The 25,000-nt window shown below is 43.9% G+C and overlaps 1 protein-coding gene across 9 annotated transcripts in view; it reads left to right on the top strand.

Annotated features, from left to right (window-relative positions):
- MGMT (O-6-methylguanine-DNA methyltransferase) overlaps positions 1-25,000 on the top strand; it is a 283,770-nt gene that overhangs the window by 180,660 nt on the left and 78,110 nt on the right. The gene's annotated exons all lie outside the window — the stretch shown is intronic.

Genomic DNA, 25,000 nt, shown 5'->3' with positions numbered 1-25,000 from the left:
AGGCGGTTTGTGTGAGAGAACGCGCTCATCCCAGCTCTGTTGGATTGTTTCCACAGATGGTTTTCATTTCGTATTTGGTTTGATTAAAGACACAATTCACCCATCAAAAGGAAGAAACGGCGCTGCAGTGTGTGAATTCTTCACTGGAGAGCATGTGCTAGTTAAAAAGAAAGAAAAAATATCTTAATCCAATTTTTGAGCTGTGCTGATCCCAAATTGAACTGAATTTCCATTAATAACTCAACCTAAAAATCCTTTAGTTGTTCTCTGGGGGCTGGAAACATAGAGGCCGGTGGCACGGTGGCGTTCAGTGTTGGCCAGGGCCACTCGCTTCACCCAAGTGTTGGGCCTGCACACTGAGTGCCCGAGAGGAGAGGCTCTGGGAAGGCTGCTGTCGGAAGTCGGGCTTGTGGGATCGTGTGTAGGAGCAGATGTGGAGGGGCTTGTGTGAATGGGGGAGCTATGAAACCAAGACTGAAGACAATAGAAAGGACCCCTGGGAGACAGGGCCCTGGCCTGCCCTGTGCTTCCCCGCTGCTTGGGGGGCTGGCCGGCCTTGCAGGGAGCACTCTCCTCTCCCAGCCAGGTTTCAGGACTGCGGGGCTCGGCATCCTTGCTCTGGCCCCGGCAGCCCCCGAGCGGAGACACTGGAGTTCCAGTAGAGTGGAGAGAAAAGTGTCTTTGACAGCAAGGTGAGCTGCCTGCCTGCACGGTGGGTCCCCTGGGTGATTCAGGCCCCCTTCCTGGAAGGCGAAAGGAGGGGCGCGTTTCTGACCTCCTGAGGGAACAGAGGAGCCTGGAGAGGGAAGATTCTAGTATGTGCGTGCACCCATGCGAAGGCTTTCAAAGGCCTGAGAGCAGACTTCCGAGCTGATCACAAAGTTGAAGGTGGGAGGAGGGAAGCAAGAGGGCATCAGCACTCAGAGTCCCCAGGAGGGGTCATGTGACACGGTGCCGTGCCCCGCAGTGGCTGCTGCTGTCTGTGCCCACAGTTTGGGGGCTTCTGCAGGAGAGGACCCTGTCCTCCGCAAGTCAGCTGCTGGAGAGTCAGCTGGTGCCGGATGGCCTGCCGGCCTGTATCTGTGAGACCTCAGTGCCTGCTGGATTCCCTGCCATGCAGGGCTCACCCACAGGGTGACGTGCGGGACCCGCCCAAGTGGGCCCCTGCACCCATGCAGCTGTGTCTGCAGTCGCCACTGTTCTGAATATTTGCTGTGTTCCTCCCGGTAGGATCCCTGATGTTTTGGGACTGAGACTGATCTTGTCCCAGAATGCTTCGTCATCCAGTCGGCTGTGACAAAAGAGAAACATGGACCAGGTTATACACAGCCTTTCCTTGTCTTTATTTCTAGACACCCTTGAAACATCAAGACTCTGCTCTGCTGGACTGCATGTCCAGTTATTAATAAGCAGTTCTCATTCTGTCATCGAGCCTGCTCTGGAGTTAACTTTCAAATAATCTGAACTAAAAGTTTAAATCATATAGGCTTTGAAAATTAGCATCCCTAAGTCTCTGTCCTTTTGTATTTGAAAACATTGATCATTTTTCACCCCCTCAGGATGGCCAGTATCTTGTGGATTTATTGCTAACAGTAACTGCTCAGTTTCACACCTATCCTGAAACCATTTGACGTGATCCTGTAATTGCAGTGTGTGTGTATTACTAGTCAAGGCTGCTCCCTCCACAAAACATTGAGTGGCCCCCAGGCCGAGGTGCTGCACAGATAGCCCATATGGGAGGGGTAATGCCTGCAAACCCGACCCTGGTCACCGATGGAGTGGCCTCACGTGGCCTTCCTGATGGTGGCCCTTGACTGTGGTCAGCAGTGGACTGGCCCACCCGATATGTCTCAGGCAGCTTGCAAGATGACATCATGTGAGGGGCTGTGCCTCTGCTGAACAAGAAAGACACGGGGAACACAGTGTGGTGGCCGTCACGGCCTTCTGGGAAGGCTATTTTTGCATCATGGAGGCCCCACTGCCCAGGGTGTTTGGGACGAAGGGCACAGATTTCCAGATGTGAAGTGTCAGGTGGGCTAGGGGCAGGTGAGACATGAGGAGGACCCTGTGCTGGGGATGAGAGGAGAGCAGCCCTGCAGTCTTGGGGCCAGGTGGACCCACCTTTGGGGATGCGGGGAGAACTGGGCGGCCTTCGGAGACCCCTGCTTGGAGACCCCGTCGCCCCCTTGACAAGACTGTGGCCTGTGCTGGGCACGGCTGGCCCGGAGCGAGGTCCATGCCCTGCGACTGCACCCTCCACGCCTGTCTGCCCTTGTCCACCCCAGTGGCTGCCTCGCTGACCCTCACTTTGCTGTTGGCATAGCTGTGCTGATACGGATGCAGGTGAGAAGCTGGATGGTGAGGTAACCCATCTGTGGTTTGGGATCCGAGAAAACGGCAAGACCTCAGCTTCATCAGAAGAGAGACCTGAAGATCCATGCTGGGGAAAGGTGAGGATGGAGAGTGGTGCAGGGCGTGAAGCAGGTGCCTGGGCAGGGCACAGAGACAGGACTGGTCCTGGAGGACCTGCGGGCAGGGTCGGGCACCTGCCTCACTCCCATGTCTTTGAAGCCTCTTGTGGTAGAAGAGAAGGTGCTCAGATTTTATCTTCTGTTCCTCAGTGTATAGTTTGGGGTTGTGTTAAGTGGATAGAAATCGAATACCACTGCTCACTCTGAGCCTGCATCCTTTGACTGTCACCATGAACCTCAGACTGAGACACCAGCCTCAGCGACGGCAGAGATGGGGGCATTCCCCATTCCCACTGGCTGCATGGGGGGCCGTGAGGGACCTGCTGCCTGGGGCACAGGGCCTGTATGGGTGGGTTAGGCCCTGGAGAGGAGGAGGCAGGGGTGTGCAAGCCTCTTGAGGTGCAAGGAGGGTGGCCGGGGGTTTTGGGAAGCTTGTCTGGCCGCAGCAGGCAGGACAAGGGCCCCCTCCTGCCCGTACCTGTACCTTAGGCCCCTTGTCATGACATGTGACACCAGACGATGGGGGGCTATATGGGCGTTTGAAATGTGATGGCACAGGCCACAGTGGGTCACTTGTTTTTACAAATGCCTAAGAAGAAAACCAACTATTCTTCCAACTAAGAGAAGTGGGATTTCCCATTGAAAATCAGTGGAAATCTCATATAATGGTCTTTGCAAATTCCTTGCATCTAAGGAAGTGTCCGTAGAGCAGCAACGGGAGGAAGCCGTGCAGGCTCAGCAGAGAGGGTGACTGCTGCACCCTCATCCCTGGTGTGCCACAGAGAGGGAGCCTGCCCGGCCTGGGAGCCTCCTAGCAGTACCCGGGCTCAGCCTCGCTGGGAAGGCCAGCGAGAAGCCCTGTGCTGAGAGAGGCTACCAAGGTGGCTCCTGGTTTAAGGACATTTGTGCATCCACACGGAGGTATGCATGGAAAGCACTGCGGCCATTCCCCAGCCAGTGTAGAGGTGGGATACAGTCCCGTGGGGGCCCGGCGGAGGGCCTGGGCAGATGCAGGACTGCGTACTGCCATGGTTTCCTGCGTGTCTGCCAGGAGAGAAGACCCGAGCAGCCTCACTGGTCTGGTGTGGAGGGGCCGCCTCCGAGCATGCGGAGAAGTGGTTTGCATGGCTGCAAGTCAGTATTTATCTCTTTAGACTCAGCTAAAGACACATTTCTTTCATAAATTACCATTTTTAAAACCCATTAAGGTCTGATTTTCCAAGGCGCTGATCCTGACGCTTCTAGGGGGCTTCATCCTAGAAGCTGGTGGGGAGGGCAGGAAAATCTTCCCCGTTGAGTTTTAAACGTCCAGACCTTTGTTGTCTCCTTTGACCCTTGTGGGAGAGCTTTCATGGCTTCTGTGCATGTTCATGTGTGACTCGCCCAGCTGAGTGACTGGTGTAAACAAACACGGATGAGCTTGTAAAACACTTTGTAATCCCTTGAAAAGGAGAAAAGTATAAATATAAATCACTGTTTAACAGTGAAGGCAGGAAGGGAACTGTTTCTCAATATAGCTGTGGGCTGTCGTGATGTGAGCAGAAGGGAATTTCACTTTGGATGGATTTGGGTTTTCTCTTTATGCTCATGCTCTCTAAATCTTGCAAAAGCACATGGGAAGCACACAGCGCATGCATTTCTGGATGAAACGCACAGTTTTCATATAGAGCAGGCACCGACTTTGCACTGAAAGAGTGTGGATGAGAGGTTCCATGTGTTTAAATAAACCGGCAACAGCAGTCCCAGATAGCTCAGCCGGGCAGCAGTCAGAGGTGCCCTGGCCCAGGGATCGAGCTCAGGTCTCAGAAGGGTCAGCTGGCCAAGCTCTTCACCGGACGACCCCTGAATTAACGAGACACCATCGCAGATGCAGACTGTTGATTCCAGGGAACCCAGGTGAAAGGCCAAGGAGAATTCAAGTAGTCGGTGGCGGTGCCCCTCCTGGAGTCCCTTCAGGACTACGGCACTGTTCTACGTGGGCTGTTACCCAGGACTTGTCTTCCGGGGAGTCTGGACTGCAGTCACCTCGGTCGGGAGGTGACAAACATCACATCCATGGCATGAGGGCAGCAAGACCCCCTCTCTCCGGAACCAGCTGTGACCACTGTCTGCCCAGTGAACACACAGGCTTCAGCCCCGAGCATGGGAGGGCTCCTGGTTGGGCATCTCCGTGGGAGCTCCCTGGTACTGCCTCCTGCAGGGTGAGGAGGGGTGGGGCCTACTTCCAGGGCTCTGGAAGCAGCATCAGCACGTCCTTTCTGGTGTGAACCCCAAATATCCGAGATGATCTCAGTTAATTTAGAAAGTTTATTTTGCCAAGATGAAGGACATGCGCCTGTGACCCAGCCTCAGGAGGTCCTGACGATGTGCCCCCGGTGGTCGGGGCACAGCTTGGTTTTATACATTTTATAGAGACGTGAGACATCAATCAATATGTAGAAGAAGTACATTGGTTCTGTCCAGAAAGGCGGGGACAACTCAAAGCAGGGAGAGGGCTTCCAGGTCACAGGGTCACAGGTAGGTGAGAGTCAAGCGGTTGCACAGAGTTTCTGATAAGCCTCTTCAAAGGAGGCGATCGGAGATGTCTTTCTCAGTGAGCAGAGGGATGGCTTTGAACAGAACGGGAGGCAGGTTGGCCCTGAGCAGTTTCCAGCTTGACTTTCGCCTTTAGCTTAGTCATTTTGGGGCCCCAAGATTTTCCTTTCACGCTGGGAGGAGGGTTTTTCCACACCTCTCAGACCCAACTCTTAGGCTTCTTAACCCAAAATAACTTCCATGCAGAAGACGGCAAAAATAGTGCGCTTCATTTTCTAAGACACCTAAAGCTACCACAGTGTCTGCGAGTTAGGTGAGCTATGTGAATTAGGCTAGGGATTTGCAACCACTTAGCAAATTCTAGTAACTGTAGGAGATCCCATAGACTGCAAATCGTGTTTCATTTGGGGACAGATCCCCTGTCCTGGGGATTTAAGTGTGTTTGCCTGCCCAGAGTTGACACAGATGACTGTCCCTGGAGCTTCTTTTCCTCCTGCTGGTATTAAGGGCTTCGAATTATCGGGATTTTCCTACCCGTCTGACACATTCCATTGAAAATTCAGGAATACGCATGTATGTGACTATTCATTGGCAAGTAATTGTGAAATAGGCTAGAGATCTACCAGCTTCCTTTGATTAACATAAATACTTAGCAAGGACCTCCTGCGTTCTAGGGATTGTAGGGGGTGGGCAACAAACAAACCAGGTAAACCCTGCCCTGAGGCGCCCCTTGTCTTGTCTAAGGGTGGAGATGGGGCAGGCCTGAGGCAGAAGAAACAGGTAAAATACACTTCAAAGCCAGGTGCTGGTCAGTGTCTTGGAGAATTCTAAAGTAGGGAGGAGGGATGGGGTGAGTTTTAAATGTGGTGATTGCTGAGGAAATGGCCTCTAACAGCCTGGAGGAGGAGCTGGAGCTGGGGGGACAGGCTGGCCAGCCCCTCCACCACACACACACACACACACACCCCGAAGGACCCACAAGGATCGCAGTCTCTTAGCGTGTGCGGAGTCATTACACTGACCTCTAGCAGTGTGACCTGACTTTGTGAGGCCCCCGTTGTCATGGAGATGCTGGGAATAGGAGTATTTGCCACCCTCTAGTGAGGAGCCCCCATCCCATGAGTGCAAAGCCTGAACCGGCCCTTCCCTAATTGGCACCTCTATCCTATTTTCTTCCGCTGATGAAATTCTGGTAAATGTATATTTAATGTGGTGTTGAGATTGGTAGTTCCCCCCCCCATCCCCCAAAGACCATCAAATCTCTGGGGCGGTCTTTCAAAAACCTAAAGGTGATCTCCCTGGTCCTATTATACTGTTTTGTTTTTGCTTTTTTTCTTTTTCTTGAAAGACCTAATTGTGGAGTTTTTTTCCCCCTTCTGTGAATCCCAAGTAAGGAACTAAAATGGAAGACGGGCTTCTGGCTCTGGCTGCAGCAGATGGGATAATTCTACAGGTGATTGCCCTGGAGGTCTGCAAGGGAGGGAGAGCGGCACCGTTAGACTAACACAGCTCCGTTATTGACTAATGACGAACGGCGTCGCCTTGCCACGCCACCTTAAAACAGACACAGGGATTTGCTACTCTATTTGTTTTATAAAATATGCATTGAGAGCAACACCAAAATGCTGAATGACAAGTGACCCTCAGAGCCCGCCTGGTATGCACTGCGTTGGCTTGCCAGTATTTCTTAGAGACTTATTTGATTCTAATTTAGTAGGATTTTTAACCCCGACATTTTGAAATCTTGCTTTGAAAGTCCATGTTATTTCCATTACCATCAGTGAGTTTTTCACATATCTAAATATCTAATACCGTGCTTTGAAAGTTGAAGCCCAGCCTGCTCTTTAAAACAAGGGAGCCCACCACATCCCAGAGTTCTGCAGTGATGTGACATGTCCTGGAAGAAATTACCTTTCGAGAAAGTAAGTTTAGCTGATTGCAATGAAATTAACACCACATTTCTGTGTCATAATGTATTAACTTGATTGGCTAGCTGGATGCCAGCCTGTGTTTACAAACATCCTGAAGCCTAGATGGGCCCTTCCTCAGTGTCCTTAACTTCTGTTCTCGCCCTTAGCTCTCGTGCCCAACCCTAACGCTGAAAACGCCCGCTGTAGACTACCGTAAGTTGTAGCATTCGAGGCCTCCCAGGTGTCGCTGGAATTCCTTGTATACATTTTAGCTTCATCTGTGGCATAGGTACAATTTAATGTTATCTTAATGCACTTGTTTTGGATTTTGTGGTTGCAACCATAACAACAAAAATCCTTCCTTTTGATGACTTCATGTTGTTTCAGGAGATACTCGAGGCCAGGCACAGTGGCTCATGCCTGTAATCCCAACATTTTGGGAGGCCGAGGTGGATGGATTACCTGCGGTTAGGAGTTCGAGACCAGCCTGGCCAACACAATGAAACCCTGTCCCTACTAAAAATACAAAAATTACCTGGGCGTGGTGGTGCATGTCTGTAGTCTCAGCTACTCAGGAGGCTGAGGCAGGAAAATTGCTCGAAGCTGGGAGGCAGAGGTTGCAGTGAGCCGAGATCGCACCACTGCACTCCAGCCTGGGTGGCAGAGCAAGACTCCCCGTCTTAAAAAAAAAAAAAAAGATACTCCGATGTAGCTGTCTCTGCCTTGGTTGTTTTCCAGATGTGTTTGCTTGAAGATAGAACAGATCCTCCCTGTATCCACGGCATAAGGGAGTTAGCTTCGTGGCCAACTCTCCGGAGAGTGCAGGCCATTGTACCTGCTCATGAGAACAGACGTGAAAGTCACACACATGCATATTCGTTCCGAGGCTACTAGCATTATTATTTAATGATGAATGAGGGTGTGAAATTTTGAAGAGCAGTTTAGCCTGAAAATATTCCATGAGTAGCTGCCAGGAAAGCTTTTCTGGAACAGTATTAAACTTCAGAAAAAGTGTTCTGAAATTTATAGACTGACACAAAAACAGCAGTAAAAGTCTAAATTGAACCAAAGTCCTCCTTAAAGATTGAAATTGAGTAATGGCGAATGCCCAGCACCTGATGGTTGGGCACAGGGGACGGGGCGTAGGGTGGTCATCCGAATATCCCTGCCCCACTCCCGAGCTCTCTATGGTATTAGTAGATGCTGGAAGATGAGGCCGTGTTTTCTCTTTCATCACCTGTGCAGTGAAGGATTTGCGTGGTCTTTGGTGCTTTTTTTCTAAATAATGAACAATTATTTCGTGCGACACTTTGGTTTTTTACTGCCAATTCCAACAACCATTTGTCTTTTCAGAACTAAGTTTATAACTTCCTCTTTCTGTCCTGTCGCTTTTACCCCATTCTGATTTTTCATCTCACTGCCAATTGTGGTTTCGTTTCTGAGCACTCATTTATTAATCCTTCGTTTTCATTTCCCAGAACACGTGCTGGTGTAAATCTTTTTGCAGTTAAAGTATTACATTAACCTTTGTGATAGCATGGGGTGGTATGGTGGCGGATGGGCGAGTGCTGTTCGCCTGTGGTCTGTCTCAGGGGTTCTAGTTGGAAGGCGTCCTGCAGCCATTTCTTCAGAGGCTAAGGTGCGGGGGAGCACCTTGGGGAGGAAGAAAACATCGTTTCTACCCTTACGAAACTGATACCCCATCAAACTTGAGATTAAAACAGAGAAAAAATACCCAAGAACCTACAGAGCCCTGCAGAGAGGCCTTGGGACGTCTGGCAGAGTCAGCGGGGAGTCCGCTGGGAAGGGCGGCTCTTCCGTCCCGGCAGCCTTGCTTCCTCTTCGGCATGCTGAGGGGCACCTCCGCCATTATCTGAATTGATTCCATCTTTCTCTCCTTCCTCTGCTGTGGGTTTCCATAATGTGAAATTAATGCACTGCTTAGGTTAGGGGGAGCAACCCCTCAGAAATATGCAGACTTCAAGGGAGACGTTTTCTTTTCACAAAGAGGAAGATCCCCACCCCCAACACACACACACACACACACACACACACACACACACACACACAAAAGCACATGCACATCACACGCACATGCACGGTTTGCATAGCCAGAGGAGGGCGTATCTCTTTCTGGGGAATGTTTGTACGTCACTGTTGATTTTACATTGTTTTTCCTTTTTGACTTGAAAATTTTTAAAGTAACACAAATTTATTATTTTAAAAACTTCAACTGTAGAAGTACAGCCATAAAATCCTCTTTCCAGAAGCAATCAATCTTAGTCCTTTGGAATGCAACCTTATAAATCTGTGTCTGGTGTAAATATACTTCCCCATTCTTACCTGCCTTTACCTGAAAAGTACATAGTATATTCTTTTGTGAATAGGACTTTAACTTCCTAATATATCATAAGCTTTCCATAGCTGGTTCTGTATTATGGATTACTGTAATTTATTAACTCTTCCCACTTTGAGTGGAAATTTAGTATATTTCCAACTTTTTTTTTGCTTTTATGGTGTTATGAACGTTTGTGTATGTCTGTATTTCTGTGCTGTATGCAAGTATTTCTGCGGGATAGACGTCTAGGAGAGGAATTATTTGGCCGAAGGGCATACACATTTAAATTTCACGGGTGCAGCCGAGACTCCCCTCATAAGGCTGTACCAGCTCATACTCTCAGCAGTAATAAAGACGCATCCATTTCTCACACCGCTGCAAACAGAGGATTTCTAAAATGGCTTTTTATTTTTTCAAAAAGCTTACATTTGACAACTATTGATGTGCAACTTTTTGTGTTTATTAGCCAATTACATTTTCTTCTCCTTTGATTTACTTATACATATTCTTTGCTTTTTTCCGTTGTTTCTTTTTATTTTAGTAACTCGACAGTATGGCTACTAGTCCTTTGTCTAACAAGTTACACATATCTTATTCTAGTCTCTTCTCTTAGCAGTTTACTGGTGTCTTTTAGTCATGCTGGAGTTTTAAACTTTTCCATAGTTTAATCTGACAATCCATTTATTGGAGTTTCCAGTTTTGAGTCCTGCTTTGAAGCACCATTACCACTGTAAGATTTCAAAAAAGGATTATCTTGACTTACGGTTTTGTTTTAATATTTTTAATTTACTGGTAATTTGCTTTTGTGTGACCTGAGACATGATCTGACGTAAGGTTTTTCTCCATAGATGGTTTTTCTACACCCTTTCCATAGGCTTTGTTGTCATCTACCCTCATCACTGAAATGCCCCCTTCGTCTTATTCTGACCTTGCATGTGTGTGGATCTAGAAACAGGCTCTGTTCTGTCCATTGCTATCCCTGGGCCAGCTCTTCCCTGATAGGACTATGGCTCTGCAGACAGTTCCACATGTAGAGGATGTGTCCTTTTTCATTCTTGTTTGTAAATAAGAATGGGGGTGGGGACACGGGAGGTAGGATCATAAACAAATAGTCTGACAGAACAGGGATAATAAAAATTTAAAAAAGAAGGGTTGGGGGAAGTAGAATAAGATCATGGCCTGTTGTATGGGTCATAGGTAGGAGTCAAAGGAAACTATTTCAAGCTCACAGACCAGGAAGTGGAAGCTTAGGCAAGGAAAAAAAGGAATTAAAATAGGGTGACCAGTCATCCCAGCTCGCCTGTGACTGAGGGGTCTCCCAGGACACGGAACTTTCCGTTTTAACACTGGGAAAATCCTGGGTAAACTGGGACAAGTTGGTCATCCTAGATTACAGACACTATAAAAGATATATACACGAAGATACCACTAGAATAAAAACACTTTAGAAATATTAACCTAAAAGAAAAAGCAAAGCAGACTAAGCAGAGAGACACAGTAAACCTCACTGTAATTCCAGCATCAGCCAACAAGACAAAGCGGAAGCTGTGTCAGGAACTGTCAGGGGGCTTAGCTGCTTCTGGAAGTGAAATTTCACGTTGGCTTGGTAAGGCAGTGCGTAGCTCAGCATGTGTGAGCAGCACACCTGAAACACAGTGATTCACGGGGGAAGAGCAAAGGGGTGGGCGGTGATTAATCAGGCAAATGAAACCACAGGGAAGCAGGGGTTGCCATCTTGGGATTAGACCAAGCAGAAATCAGGCTAAAAAGGCATTATCAGAGACAAATGAGAACACCTTAAAATGCTAAAAGTCACACTCATAATGAAGATAAAACCCATGTAACACAGAAACCACCTGTATAAAGCAGAACCTACAGCATATACAAAGAGAAATAGCAACATGGAAATGTTCAGAGATTTAACACACCATTACACTGAGACCTTGTCTCAGTACAAGACAGGTCAAGCGGCCACAAGAAAGGAATGATACGGGAGATCCAAACAACCTATCCCATCACAGATACATACTGAAATGAAATGCATTCAGTGAGTAGAAAATACATCTTTTTCTCAACATACATGGAATATTTACAAAAGCTTATCAAAAATTAGGTTACAAAGAAAAGTTTCATAAAAGAATTTTTACAATCAACATTCTCTGATCACAGTGCAATAAAACTATAAATTGTTAACAAAAACAAGGCCCATCCACCTAGAAACTTAAAACTTATTCTTGAATGAAAGTGTAAATGTAAACCAACATGATAGAATGTCTGTAAAATAATAACTGTGTGTATCAAAGGTGTAGTTAATGCAATGCTTAGAGAATTCAGGACTGTAGACACATATATCAGCAAAAATGTGGGAAGAAAAATAAATGGAATTAATACCAAACTCAAAAAACTATGAAAAATTAAAAGGGAAGCCAAAAAAAAGTATAGGAGAGGAAATAATGGAAGCAGAAAATAATGAAGTAGAGAAGGAAAAAGCATCTATTTAATCAATCAAATTCTAGTTTCTTTGAAAAAAAATTAAACAGACAAATCATTAGTTATTTTATTCAAGGAAAAAATGGGGAAGCACAAATATATAAAATGAGAATGACAACAGGGAAATAAGTATTGATACAGAAGTTTTTAAAAAGCACAAGAGACTAATTTGCAAATAAATATGAAAACATTCTTGAAGTGCATAATTAGGAAAAATCCAGTTTTAGCAAAATTAACCCCAGTAGAGATAGAAAGCTTAAATAAACCAATTTACATGGAAGAAATAGAGAACATTTTCAAAGAACTACCTCACAAAATGGGTCTAGTCCCAGTTGCTTTCACAGGGGAATTCTAGTAAATCTTTTGTGTAGATGATTCTAATGATACATAAATTGTTTAAAAGCATAAGAAATGAAGGGAAACATCCCATTTTTTTTTTTTTTTTTGAGATGGAGTCTCATTCTGTTGCCCAGACTGGAGTGCAGTGGCACGATCTCAGCTCACTGCAAGCTCTGCCTCCTGGGTTCACGCCATTCTCCTGCCTCAGCCTCCCGAGTAGCTGGGACTACAGGTGCCCGCCACCACACCTGACTTATTTTTTGTAATTTTAGTAGAGACGGGGTTTCACCATGTTAGCCAGAATGGTCTCGATCTCCTGACCTCGTGATCCACCACCTCGGCCTCCCAAAGTGATGGGATTACAGGCATGAGCAACCATGCCCGGCCATGTCCCATATTTTTAAAGAAGCAAGTATAAATTGAAAACTAAACTTGATAAAGATAGTATATTATAAAGAAAATAAAAACTAATCTCACATGGGAATATTGATGCAGAAATCCTAACTAATGTTAGTGAATAGATTCCGACACCTCATTAGTAGTATAATATACCTCAACAAATATACCATTTCTATGCCCAGGAATGCAAGGGTAGTTTGGTATTAGGAAATCTGTTCATTGCATTGCAGATGAATACTATAATCATGCAAAAAGGAAGGAAAAAAGTACCAGTGCAAGTAAATTAAACACTGTATTCTGAGGACATGTACTCAGTTGTAGGAGGAAAACTACAAATATTCTTCTTAATAACTTTGTTTTTCATAGTGGTGTGAAATTATTTCATGTGTATGTAGATTGAGAAAATGACTAAGTGTGTTGATGTTTGGGAACACCCCCTGTGAAGAAGAGGGACAATGATGGGGAATGAGGGTCAAGAAGGAAGAAGTTGGTGCAGTTGGCTTGGAATCAGCACCATCTGTATTACTCATTATTTCTCAAACATGCACATATGTTCTTCCAGCTCTAGCTAGAACTAAAAAGGCCTAGTGGCAGTAATACCCCAGTCACAAAGAACACACCCAGTTCACAGTCTTATTTCCAAAATACCGTGCACCACTGAAGGGATCTTGTGCAACTTGGAGAAATGGCTGATTCCAGGATGGGGGCAGCCAAGACACAAAAGGAGCCTATAACAAGAAGAATGATAAGGAGGATGAGAAGGAAGAATACAAAATGAGCCCAGAATTAGCGGTGGGGAGGAGAAGCCAGTTTTTAAAATGGGCAAAACATTGGACCAGGCACTTCACCAAAGAACGCATATAAATGGAAGATAAGCATATGAAAATACACTCAACGTCTTTGCCCTTAGCAAAGGAAAACTAAAACCACAAGGAGATTCCACTACATGCTTATTAGAATGGCTACAGTGAACTGACAGTGCCAAGTGCTGATGAAGTTGATCCATTCAGAGCAGCCGGAGTCCATTGCGGGCGAAAATGCTCAATTACGGCTGCCAAGGTGACAGTCGGGCAGGTTTAAAAAATAAAGTTGAACATACACTTACCGTATGGCGCAGAAATCTGACTTAAATGTTTACTCAGGTGAACAAAAACAGGTACCTACTCACCCACCCACGCACTCCCTCACTCTTCACCCACGCACCCACTCAAACAACCACTCATTCACTCACTCCCCCTCCCCACGTACCCACTCCACTCCCCCAGCCATCCTCTCCCCTCTCCCAACTCTCTCTCACACACACACACACACACACACACACACACACTTCACACACTGCAGTGGCTTTACTCAGAGTCTCTCCAAGCCTTAAACAGCCATTCCCTTACTTGGAGAACTGAGTAAGTAGATAAGCCATAGTTCATCCGTACCGTGCAGTTCAGATCAGCCCTGAGAAAGGAGCCGACAGTTGATACATACGACATCACGAATGACTCTCAAAGCATTATGCATTTGATAGGGAAAGAAGCCAGATGCTGAGATGACATGATGATGTTACTCCACTTACAGGACTGACTGTGGGAGGCAAAACCACTGGGACAGCAAATCAGTGGTTGCGAGGGGTGGGATTGAGGGGGAGAGAGGTCGCCTATAAAGGGCCACAGGAATTACTTGGGATGATGGAACTCTGACTTGATCTTAGTGATGGTCATGTGACTGCAGGTGTTTGTCAAAACTTACAGAACTAAACACCAACAAGGGTGAGTTTCACTTTATGTAAAAAATGTTAATGGCCTGGAAGACAAAGGCTGTAAAACTGTTCCAGCTTGAGGGAGACTGAAGAAACATGACGACTGAATACAGTGTGTGAGCCTGTACTCCAGGGAAAGTGTACCGTGGGGGAGACATAATTGGGACAATTGACAAAATTGGCTATGGATTACATGTTAGATAAAAGCACTGTGTTGATGTAGAATTTCTTCAGTTTGACAACTGTACTGTATTATGGTTACCTAGGAGAATATTCTTTTTCTTAGGAAATAAGATGTGTGATATACACACAATAACTCTGAAATGGTTCACACCAACAAATAATAATGTATGTGTGGGGAGGGGGAGGGGGAGAGAAAGAGAAAACAGTGGCAAGATGGTAAAAACAGGTGAATCTGGGTAAAGAATATACCGGTGTTTCTGTATTCTTGTAACTTTTCTGTAAGTTTGAAGTCATTTGAAACAAATTTTAACTATTTCAGTGTTCTTGCTCATGTATCTTTTTCCATGCTTTTAGAATGCATTAGTCAACTTTCACGTTTTAAAAATCCAGTTATAGTTTTGATTCAGGGTGTATTCACTATGTACATTAATTTGGGATCACAATGAATTTGTGTTAATTTTGAGAAAATTTATATTTTGGATATTTTCCTATCTAGGAATATGCTGTTTTTTCACTTATTCAGCACTTTTTTAATGTCGTTCCATAAAATTTTATACTGTGAGCCATAGAACTCATATGTTTTTGCTAAGTTTAGTCATATATATTTTTTAACATTTGTTTTATAAATGAGCTCTTTTTGCCTCATTGAAATGACTAATTTATTGTTTCAGAAATACAGAAAAGCTGTTGACTTTTGTATTTGGGCATTCTGCTAAATTTTCTTATTAGTTCTAACATCAATTTATTCTCTTTAACTTTCTCAAATAATACCTGGAAATAATGACAATTTTATTTTTTCCTTCCTAATATTTTTATCTGTTATTTCTTCATCTTGTCATGTGTTGACCAGAACCTAGACAACAATGCTGAAAGTAGTGATACTGTTGATGGGATGTGCCTACCCAACAGTTGTAGTAGTTTGTATTTGTAATGTTTACTACTTATGGAATGTAAGGTAATTAACAGGTGATTGCTGGAAGTTCTTGGCTTGGTCCCCACACCTGAGAAGCATTTATGATTTACTGAAAACCAGCACATGTTGAAAGCTTCCCAGCCTTACATAATTGAGATTCACTTGGACTGTCATATTGCCAAAAACGTACTCAAACCCTGAAATTGTATCCATACCGTCTTGGGAATCAGTTTTTGAAGTGTCACCTGTTGTTTCTAACCGTTTTTGTTATGAAGATAATACATATGGAGAGAAGCGCCTGCAATAAATCTTTGTGTAACCATCATGCAGATCAGGAGGCAAACCATGGCGGCCCCTCAGAACTCTGCTTTGTGTTTCCTCCCATCTTTTGCTGCTGCTGCTCCCAGAGGTAACCCTATTCAGACTTTTCTGGGTTTTCTTAGTAATCAATTTCTAAACCAGTCATTCCTGGGAGAGTCTTTTCTCTCCCATAAGAACATGAAGATATTCTCCTATGTTTTGTAGACCATAGGTTGGCAAACTTTTTTCTGTAAAGGACTAAACAGTAAATATTTTAAGCTTTGTGGACCACAGATAGTCTCTGCTACATATTCATCTTTTGTTTAAAGCGTAACCTTTAAAAGTATAAAAATCATTCTTAGATTCTGGGCCACAGTTGGTCTGCAGGCTGTGATTTGCCTGTTCCTGTTCTAGAAGTTACAGTTATTTGCTCCCACATTTACAGTTATGATTTCATTGCAGTTGGTTTTGTTTTTTGTTGTTTGGGTTTATAGCAGGAGATATGGGCCATCTCTAAATGGATATTTATTCATGTTGAGAAGTCCATTCATTCCCCATGTCTATGCAGTGAACCCTTTGTCACAAGTGAAATGAGTCTGTTTCTCAGTTGTCTATTCCATTTTATTGTCCTATTTGCTTATTCTCCCACCATACCACACTACTTTAATTATTGTAGCTTTATAACAAATTTTCATATCTAGTAGAGAAAGTACTTCATTTGTTCTTTTTACAACTGTCTTGATTATTCTTGGTTAAGACATTTCCATTAGTATATAAATGAATGAGTTTGTCATGTTTCAGTTTCAGAGTAATTTTTAAAAGAACTTTTTCTTTTTGAAATGTAGAGAAAGTTTTTAAAAAATCTTTTTCTTTTTGAAATTGTAGAGAAACATCTCTACAATTTTGAGTCATCAAATCGGTGAACATATTATAGTCCTCCGTTTGTTGAAGTTGTCTTAATATTTCTCAGTCATGACTTAAAGCTTTTCCCTACAGAAGTTTTGCATACATTGTATTGGATTTATTATTAGGTAGATGAATATTTAAATATATATAATCTATTGTGTTATGCATGTATTAATTGGCAGTGCTTCCTTAAATGTTTGTTGGAGCATGCTGCTGAAAACATCTTGGCTTATAAATTTACTTAGAAGATTTTAAAATTATAGAACACTAGGTTTCCTAATATCTTTGTCGTTTTTAAAATCAACTTATTTTGTTTTACTGCAATTTTTTTAAGACACAGGGTCTCACTATGTTTCCCAGACTGGGTTTGAATTCCTGGACTCAAGCAATCCTCCCACCTCAGCCTTGTAAACAGCTGGAACTACGGACGCACACCACTGTGCCCAGCTTTCATTTCCTTTTTTCTTGATCTTTCAGTTGCTTACCAATTTTACTCACCCTTTTAGTGACCCCACTTCTGGTTTTACTGCTTTCTCTCATTTTTTTGTTTGTTTGTTTTCTGGTTCATCAGTTTCCTATATGATATAACCCACAGACATACAATTTTATTTGAGCATTTTTATTGCGTAGACAGCATTTATAAAATTTTGTTAAAGACTTCTCGACATTTTTCTTTTAGCATGGCATTACACTGCAGATTAATCATTTCCAATTAAAGATTGGGTGGAAGCTCTTCAACTGTACAATTAAAAAGTCTTTGAAATATGGAGATTTCCTTTTGTACTTGCCTTGGGATCCACAAAGAACAAAACACTACTAGAATAGTAATTTGTGCTCAGAAATTATATCCACTGTAAATTTGTGTGGGAATAGAAATCTGGAGAAGTATATGAAGCAGCTGATGTTTCTTATGATTCAGTTGTTACTTTTCATAACAATAACTTTACTGAATTTTAAGTATATAATTACTGTTTTGCCTTGTAAATTTAGGTTGAATTTATTTTTAAAAAATATAAAGTCTAATTTACAAAGCTATTTAATGTTTGATAATAATAGCTGAAGGAAATTATTTTGATTCAGAAAAATTGTAATAACCCTGAACCATAAAAATTGCAATACAACTTTACTACCTCTGCTAAGTGATTGAAGGGCTTTGTGATACAGTACGTCAGAATATCCATCTTCAGTTTCTGACTAAATTTCGTAGAAATGATTGTGGTTAGGTCCATGAGCATCAACAAAGTACACCATTGATTACACTATTCAAATAATGCATGATAGATTCAGATTGACATATTTTATGCAGAGAACCTGCTAGTAGATAATACACTAACCATAGACCTTATGTTTTCACAAGTTTTTCAGTTTAGCCGACTAATCCTTTTTTACTTCACACAGTTTCACAACCACCACTTATAACACATCTTGGCAGTTTCCACTTCAGGTTGTACTGAATTAGTACTTTGTCTTTTTTTTTTTTTTTTTTGAAAATCTCTTCTTTCTTTGGATTTTAAAATTTTTTCTTTGAAAATATTCTTGCCATGGTCATAGTTTGCCAGCCCTTAATCTAGCTTTCAAAATAAGAAACCACAAAGAGAAGAGAAAATTGAAACATAAACCCAGTAGAAAAAAGGCAATAGTGAAGACCATAAATTAATTAAATGAAAATAGAAAAAAATTTTTGAGAAAATCAAACCAATAGCTTGTTTCAGTTTTGAAGAGATCAATAAAAACGATAAAACTCAAACTGAGAAAGAGATTACACATTACCCAAATTGATGTGGAAAGGGGAAATAAGTACAGATCCTACAGACCTTAAAAGATTAGAAAGGAAATATTATAAACAGTTACGCCAGTAAATGTGATAACAGACAAAATGGACAGAATCATTGAAAGACACAAACTATCAGAGCTCTCTCAGGAATTTGTAACTTAGTTGCTGTGGTGCCTGTATGACTGTACATGTCAGTACTCATTGAACTATGTGATAAAAAGGTTTAATTTTTCTGTATGTGAAAATTATCTCAATTTACTTGACTGTAAAATATTGTTTAATGCTGTCAGTATTCATTTGATCTACACCTAGATTTTCCATTTTTATACTTTTCATCCTTCCTGTATCTGTAGCCTGCTTTCTGTGACGATCCTCCCTCTGCCTGAAGAATACCTTTTCAGCAGTGGCCAGCTGAAGCCAGCCAGCTCCAGGAGCCAATTCTTCAATTTACAAGTATTTTGTGAGCTTGTTGTCAGACACCCCCATTAGTAAATATTGAATTATATAAATTTACCATTAAATACATTATGTTTGGAAAGGTAACACATATTCAAAACTGATTCCTTCCAATTATTGCACTAATTGTACTGTTACCCATACCTGTGAGGCCATTGTTGTGATGCTGTGCTACTGAGAATCTTGTCGGCTCCACATTCAGTGCTGTCACATTAGTAGCTGGAAGTCAGTCCTGGTAGGAATATTTACACAGCAGAAATGAGCACATGCTGCTAATTGGAACTTTATTTGATTATCTAGACCAGAGGTTGGTAAACTGTGGGCTGGGGCTGGACTTTATTTATTTATTTATTTATGATAAATAAGTATTTACTTGTAACACAGCCACACTCATTTGTTTATGTCTTGTCTGTAGCTGCTTTCATACCTCAATAGCAGTCAAGTGGGAGTATCTAAGACTTCTGGCCCACAAAACACAATATATTTACTATCTGGTCCTTTAAGAAAATGTTTGCCAACCGCTGGTCTAGATTTCAAAATGTGATGGAGATGTTAGTAAGGTGCATTCATTTTCAGATATCTTGTGTGTAACTGTTACGTTTTGAATAGCTCCAGAAATTTAACCCCTCTTCCAGTAGTTAAAAGTATCATCTCACCAGGTGCGGTGGCTCAAGCCTGTAATCCCAGCACTTTGGGAGGCCGAGACGGGCGGATCACAAGGTCAGGAGATTGAGACCATCCTGGCTAACATGGTGAAACCCCGTCTCTACTAAAAATACAAAAACTAGCCGGGCGAGGTGGCAGGCGCCTGTATTCCCAGCTACTCTGGAGGCTGAGGCAGGAGAATGGCGGGAACCCGGGAGGCGGAGCTTGCAGTGAGCTGAGATCCGGCCACTGCACTCCAGTCCGGGAGAAAGAGCAAGACTCCGTCTCAAAAAAAAAAAAAAAAAAAAAGTATCATCTCATTCAGCAAAGAAATCACTCGTGTCATTGCTGAACACATGAAGTTCTGACATAACATCTTCAACTTCTTCACCTCTGTCTTGTCACTTTGCAGCATTCATGTAGAACTGTGTGTTCACCAGTTGCAACCACAGATTGGCTATGGATGTGAGTTTGGCAAATGTCAACAAAGTCATGCTGTAAGAATCAGCGGGCTCTACAGAATTTACAACAAAGAATGTTGCATATTGAATTATTTGTAAATTGTGTACTTGACATCCTTTATATCAGTAGAATTTATTCTTTAAGAAATGCACATCTACATGCATACCTATTTTAGAATGCCAGTTAAACATTTGTCAGCACACCATTGTCTTTATTTCCTTTCACATGGAATTGCTGGCAAGTTCTGGTTTCAGTTTCTTTTTTAGAAAATGTCTTAATTGTATCTGTATTTTTATATCATATTTTCTTTGTTATAGGGGTCTAGGTTTGCAGTTATTTTGTTCAGAATCCAGATATACTGTGACTTTTTCTTCAGGCTTCCATTATCCTTCTTGAGAAGCCAGCTCTTCTTTGAAGTAATGTCTTTTCTCTAAATTGAGATCTGGTTAGGTGTAGACACCTTTTATGTATCTTGCTTTGAGATCACAGGGCTTCTGGAATCTATAGCTCAGTGTCTTTCAACAGTTTAGAATGTTCTCATCTCTTACTTCTTCAGATGTTATTTTTACTCCATTCTCTTGAATTTCCTTCTTTGAACCTATTTACACATTGGTACACTTCCTTGTATCTTCTCAGTCTCTTGTTCTCCATAATTTTCCATTATTTTATATCTGTGGGATCCGTTGTGTTGATTTCTTCTGATCTCTCTAACAGTTCATTAGTTTTCTTTGCTACTGTGCCTAATTTGGTTTTAAACCCATTCATAGAATACATTATTTCAATGATTTCTCAATTCTAGTATTTTCATTTTTTTTAAATAGTTGGTGATTCTTTCCTGAATTTTGAGATCTTAGTTTTTTTCTGCTTGAAGGTAGTAAAGCATAGTTATTTTAAATTACAACACCTGGAATCACTGTGGTCTATTTTTAGTCTTTATTTCTGCCATTTTTGTTCATGTTGTCTTATCTCCTCGTGTGTCTAGTTGTTTTTTATTTTATGCCATATTAGTACATTGGAGAAACAGTGTGTAGAAATGACATATTGCCCAGGAAGATGTTTTCTTCCTGTAGCAGTGTTTGGGGCACCAGCAGTGTGGGATCAGCTCATTCTAGTCCTAGGGATTAATACGATCAGAGTAGAACTGCGGTTCCTTTGAGGTTTGCTCTAGTGACAGCTTGCTTTTACTCCTACAGGGTGGCCATTCAGATTCTTCCCCCAAGATGAGGGTGCTCAAAGGACCCTGCAGGACACTGTCTGTTGCCTCAGGGCAGTCACCTCTCAGGAATAGTCCTTCATCCCAGGGTGGGGGCAGCTCCTGTGCTGCTGTTTCCTCCTGTATGCTGGCCCAAAATTGTCACTGTCTGCCCTTACAATATGACCTACTCCTTTCTTAAAGCTGAGTTCAAATCACACATCCCGATTAAAAAAAAAAATCATATTGTAAACAACACTAACAACAAATCCACTTTTCTCTCAGCCCTGCCCACCTCCCCATGTTCCTTTCTGAGACACGCAGCGTTTCTCTGTAACAAGTAAAATTTTGTGTGTGCAAACCTACCCTCCCACCCCAAACTTTTAGTCTCTGTGTCTTGGTTAAGGTGTCTTCCTCACAGTGCTTGCCACCTTGCAGTCAAGCCCAGCTGATAGATGAAGCTGAGCTCCAGTTCTGCCTGATGCCCTCCCCCGTGCCTTGGTATTCTGCTGGAGGCTGGGGGAGGTGAGCACTGGCCAAGGACCAGCCCTCTGGTTCTGTCCACATCAGCTTGATGCCCATTCAGGGGGTTGCAAGTTCTCCTGGTCTGGACCTATTAGTTGAAGAAATTGCCACCATGTAATTTCAAATTAGTGGGAATTAAAGATTTAATGGGATATATGTATTTTTTGGATCATATGAAACCACGTTTTATGTGGTATTTAATGTGAGTTTAAATATGTTTACTAAGTATGATTTTTGTTAATATCTCAATTGATGTCTTTCTTTCCTCCTTTCTGCCAAACCCAGTCCTTTTGTTAATATTTTGAAGTATTGATTTGAAGCAGCAGTGTGGTTGTTTCTGTCTGGGTTTGAACAAGTAACTGAATTTTAAATTCTTGACACCTCTTACGTATAGCAATTGTCTTGGCTGCTGCAGGAAGGCAGCACCCACGTTCCTCTGATTTAGCTCTCTTTGATTCACAGGAAGTTTTTGCCACTGTCTCTTTTTATTAAACTAAATGCCAGAATTCTTTCATGTCATCATAAGATATTAATGCATATTGCTTTGGGGACCAAAGTCATACAATTTAGAAACCACTCAAATGCTTTTTTATTCTAATTCTTAGGTTACCAATTCCTTAAAATTAGTGTAAACTCTGCACTGACTGTAGTTTGGAAGCTGCATTGTTTGGGTGTGATGTTTCAGTGCTACACACATTAGCAGTGGGAACTGGAAGCCGGTCACTAATCGGCTGTCTGCTTCAGGGATCCGGCTTTGCAGTCCTCCCCATGCCCCTGAAGTGGCTCTAGGGACAGCTGTGATTTGAGTGGACTCCCTTGCTCCTTCCTGACCTCTTAATGGCCACATGGACCCCCTTGCTTATCTTTGAGAGCAGGGCCTTGATGGAAATGCAAATGCATTTCTCTTTCATAACCCAGATACCAAAACCGAGTGCAGTCCTGAAAGGTGACAAAAGTTTCCAAAGGAAAAATAAAAGACACATTTCTAGGAAGCATGGGAAAACCTTGGTTGCTTTGTCCTCTGGTGACAGCAGCCTGGGGGAGGTGGAGTAGCTGGGATGCCCCTAGCTTTAGCCTCCCCTGGGCTCTATCCTGCATGTTCTTGGTCCATAGCTGTCTGCGGGCCGTATCTTTCCAGCGTCAGTTGGACCTGTTGGGGTCCATGCTAGGAACACAGCAATGAGAGATGAAGACGTGGCCTCCCTGACCACCTGGAATCCACAGTGCAGGGGAGGAGGGTGACTTTCAACCACTAATGAACAAAGCATGGCTCAGTGGTAGTTGAGAGAGGCACTGCCCAGGAGAAGTATGAGGCATCATGAGAGCATTTAACAGGATCGGAGGAGACTTCTTCAAGAGGTAGCTTTTAAATGAGATCTGAACCACGTGGAGCAAGTAAGAGCTAGCAAATGCCTGTGAAGGACCCCACGGTGCACTTGGGGGACCTGAGGAGGACCCGTGTGCTCGCCGTGCAAAGCAGCAGGACAGAGGACCCAGCTGAGGGCCAGGTGGGAGCAAGGGCCCAGCACACCTGGAGGTTTGAGAGGGTGTCAGGAGGCCATTTGGACGGAGAAGCCACGGGCCACCAGAGGAGTTTCGTCTCAAGTTCTCACCCTGGCTTTAGTGTAGCAAGCACATTGGATTTGGGGAGGTTGGGCAGGTGCGGGCAGGCCAGTTACTGGACCATCATGGTGGTCTAGGCAGGGGATGACTGGGTTTAAACTAGTAGAAGGATGACAGCAGTAACATCTCTAAGTGGAGAGATTGGCGGGAGAGTTAGGATTTAAAATGAGGCCTTTGTGATTAAATAGGGCCAGAGAGGGGGAGAAGGCAGACGAGAGCCCGTGTTGTTGGCGTGTGTGACTGGCAGGAGGGGAGTCCCCATCAGAAGGGGAAACAGAGCAGGAGGCCAGGAGTGGCGGGAGCAATGCTTCAGCCTTGGGCCTGCTCTTGTTGAGGTCCATGGAACCAGTGGGTCGGATCCATGAGCATGCAGGCATGGAGCTCAGAGAAGCAGCATGTGTCAGAGATGTGGCCTGAGAGCCACGCACCCACAGCTGCTGCTGTGATCCCCTTGGGCAAGAGCATCAGGGAAAGGAAAGACTCAGTAGGTGGTGCCACCAAGGGAGCAGGGCGTGGTGACAGAGGCTGGTGGAACTATCGAGAAAGAGGGTACCAGACCCCATTTCCCTGTGGCAGCCATCACCCCCTCCTCACAATACCCACCGGGTCCCTTTTCCTTAAACCAAAGCCTGGCAGATTTCAGGGGCAGGCGCTGCTCAGTTGTGGCCTCTGCAAGGTTCCGGCCATGTGTCGTCATGGGGTAGCTGCTGCCTGGCACTGCGCCGGGCTCTCACGAGCACCTGTGAGTGAGTGAGGGAAGGGGCTCCGTTGGCTGAGCAGGGTGCACCCAGTCCTCTGACTCCCAGGAGTGGCTGTCCCAGACCCAGATGGGGAGCCGGGGTGAATCAATGGAAGGCAAGGCCGGACTCGCCCATGTTTCTCCAGGGCATTGGGCCAGATGTTACTGAGCCTCCTTCACTTCCTCTTCCCTGTGGCCGCCCCCCCACCTTCATTTCCTTGGTAATGGGACCCTTTGGCCCCTGTCTTGGTTGGCCAGGCTCAGTGTGGGCGGCACCCACCAATTCCTTCTGTGAATATACAGGTTGATGGCAACAGCCCTGGGGCCATGGGGATGACTGTGGGGAGAAGGGCTCATGGCAGAGCAAGCACAGCGGCCCCTCTCCCTCTGATCAGTGTTCTTCTGTGAGGAGGTGCATCTCTGCGTCTCTGTGGTGCACTCTGCGAGGGTCCCCATGGAAGTGGCTGAGATCAGCAAGATGACACGTTTGCAGGGGTTGGACCACACTGGGCTCTGCACGTGGCATGGAGCCTGCAGCTGGAACAACAGTCTGTTTAATTAAAAAAAAAAACCATTTGATAATTATAATCACTTTTAAATTGATAAATGGATTCCTTTAAATAAAAGAAACCATTAAAAATGACTTCTGCAGAAAAAGCACGAGGAAATGAAATTTTCTATCTCATTGGGAATTTGTTGGTAAATATGCAAACAGATGCATACATTGCATTTAGATTTTGGAAGTAAAATGACCTCATATACTTTACTTTTTTTAGCACAGAGAATTCTGTATAGCATAAAACAGTAAATCACGGATACTGGGCATTATGAGTGTATTTTTCTTTTCTAAAAAAACATTGAAAAAGCAGAGTTATTAATTGGAGTCCTCAAAGTCCTTATTTCAGTAAGTCTGGAACAGTGACCATCTTAGCCATAGCTAAGTTGGGAAACCATTTCCACCATCAGCTGCCAGTAGTAACCACCGGGGCAAAGTGGCTGAGTCTGCAGCCTGGGCCTGTGGTACAAAGTGGCTGGGTCTGCAGCCTGGGC

The sequence above is a fragment of the Piliocolobus tephrosceles genome, chromosome 9 (genome assembly GCF_002776525.5).
Source record: "Piliocolobus tephrosceles isolate RC106 chromosome 9, ASM277652v3, whole genome shotgun sequence".
Classification (NCBI taxonomy): Eukaryota; Metazoa; Chordata; class Mammalia; order Primates; family Cercopithecidae; genus Piliocolobus; species Piliocolobus tephrosceles.
This window is presented reverse-complemented; position numbering and strand designations above follow the sequence as displayed.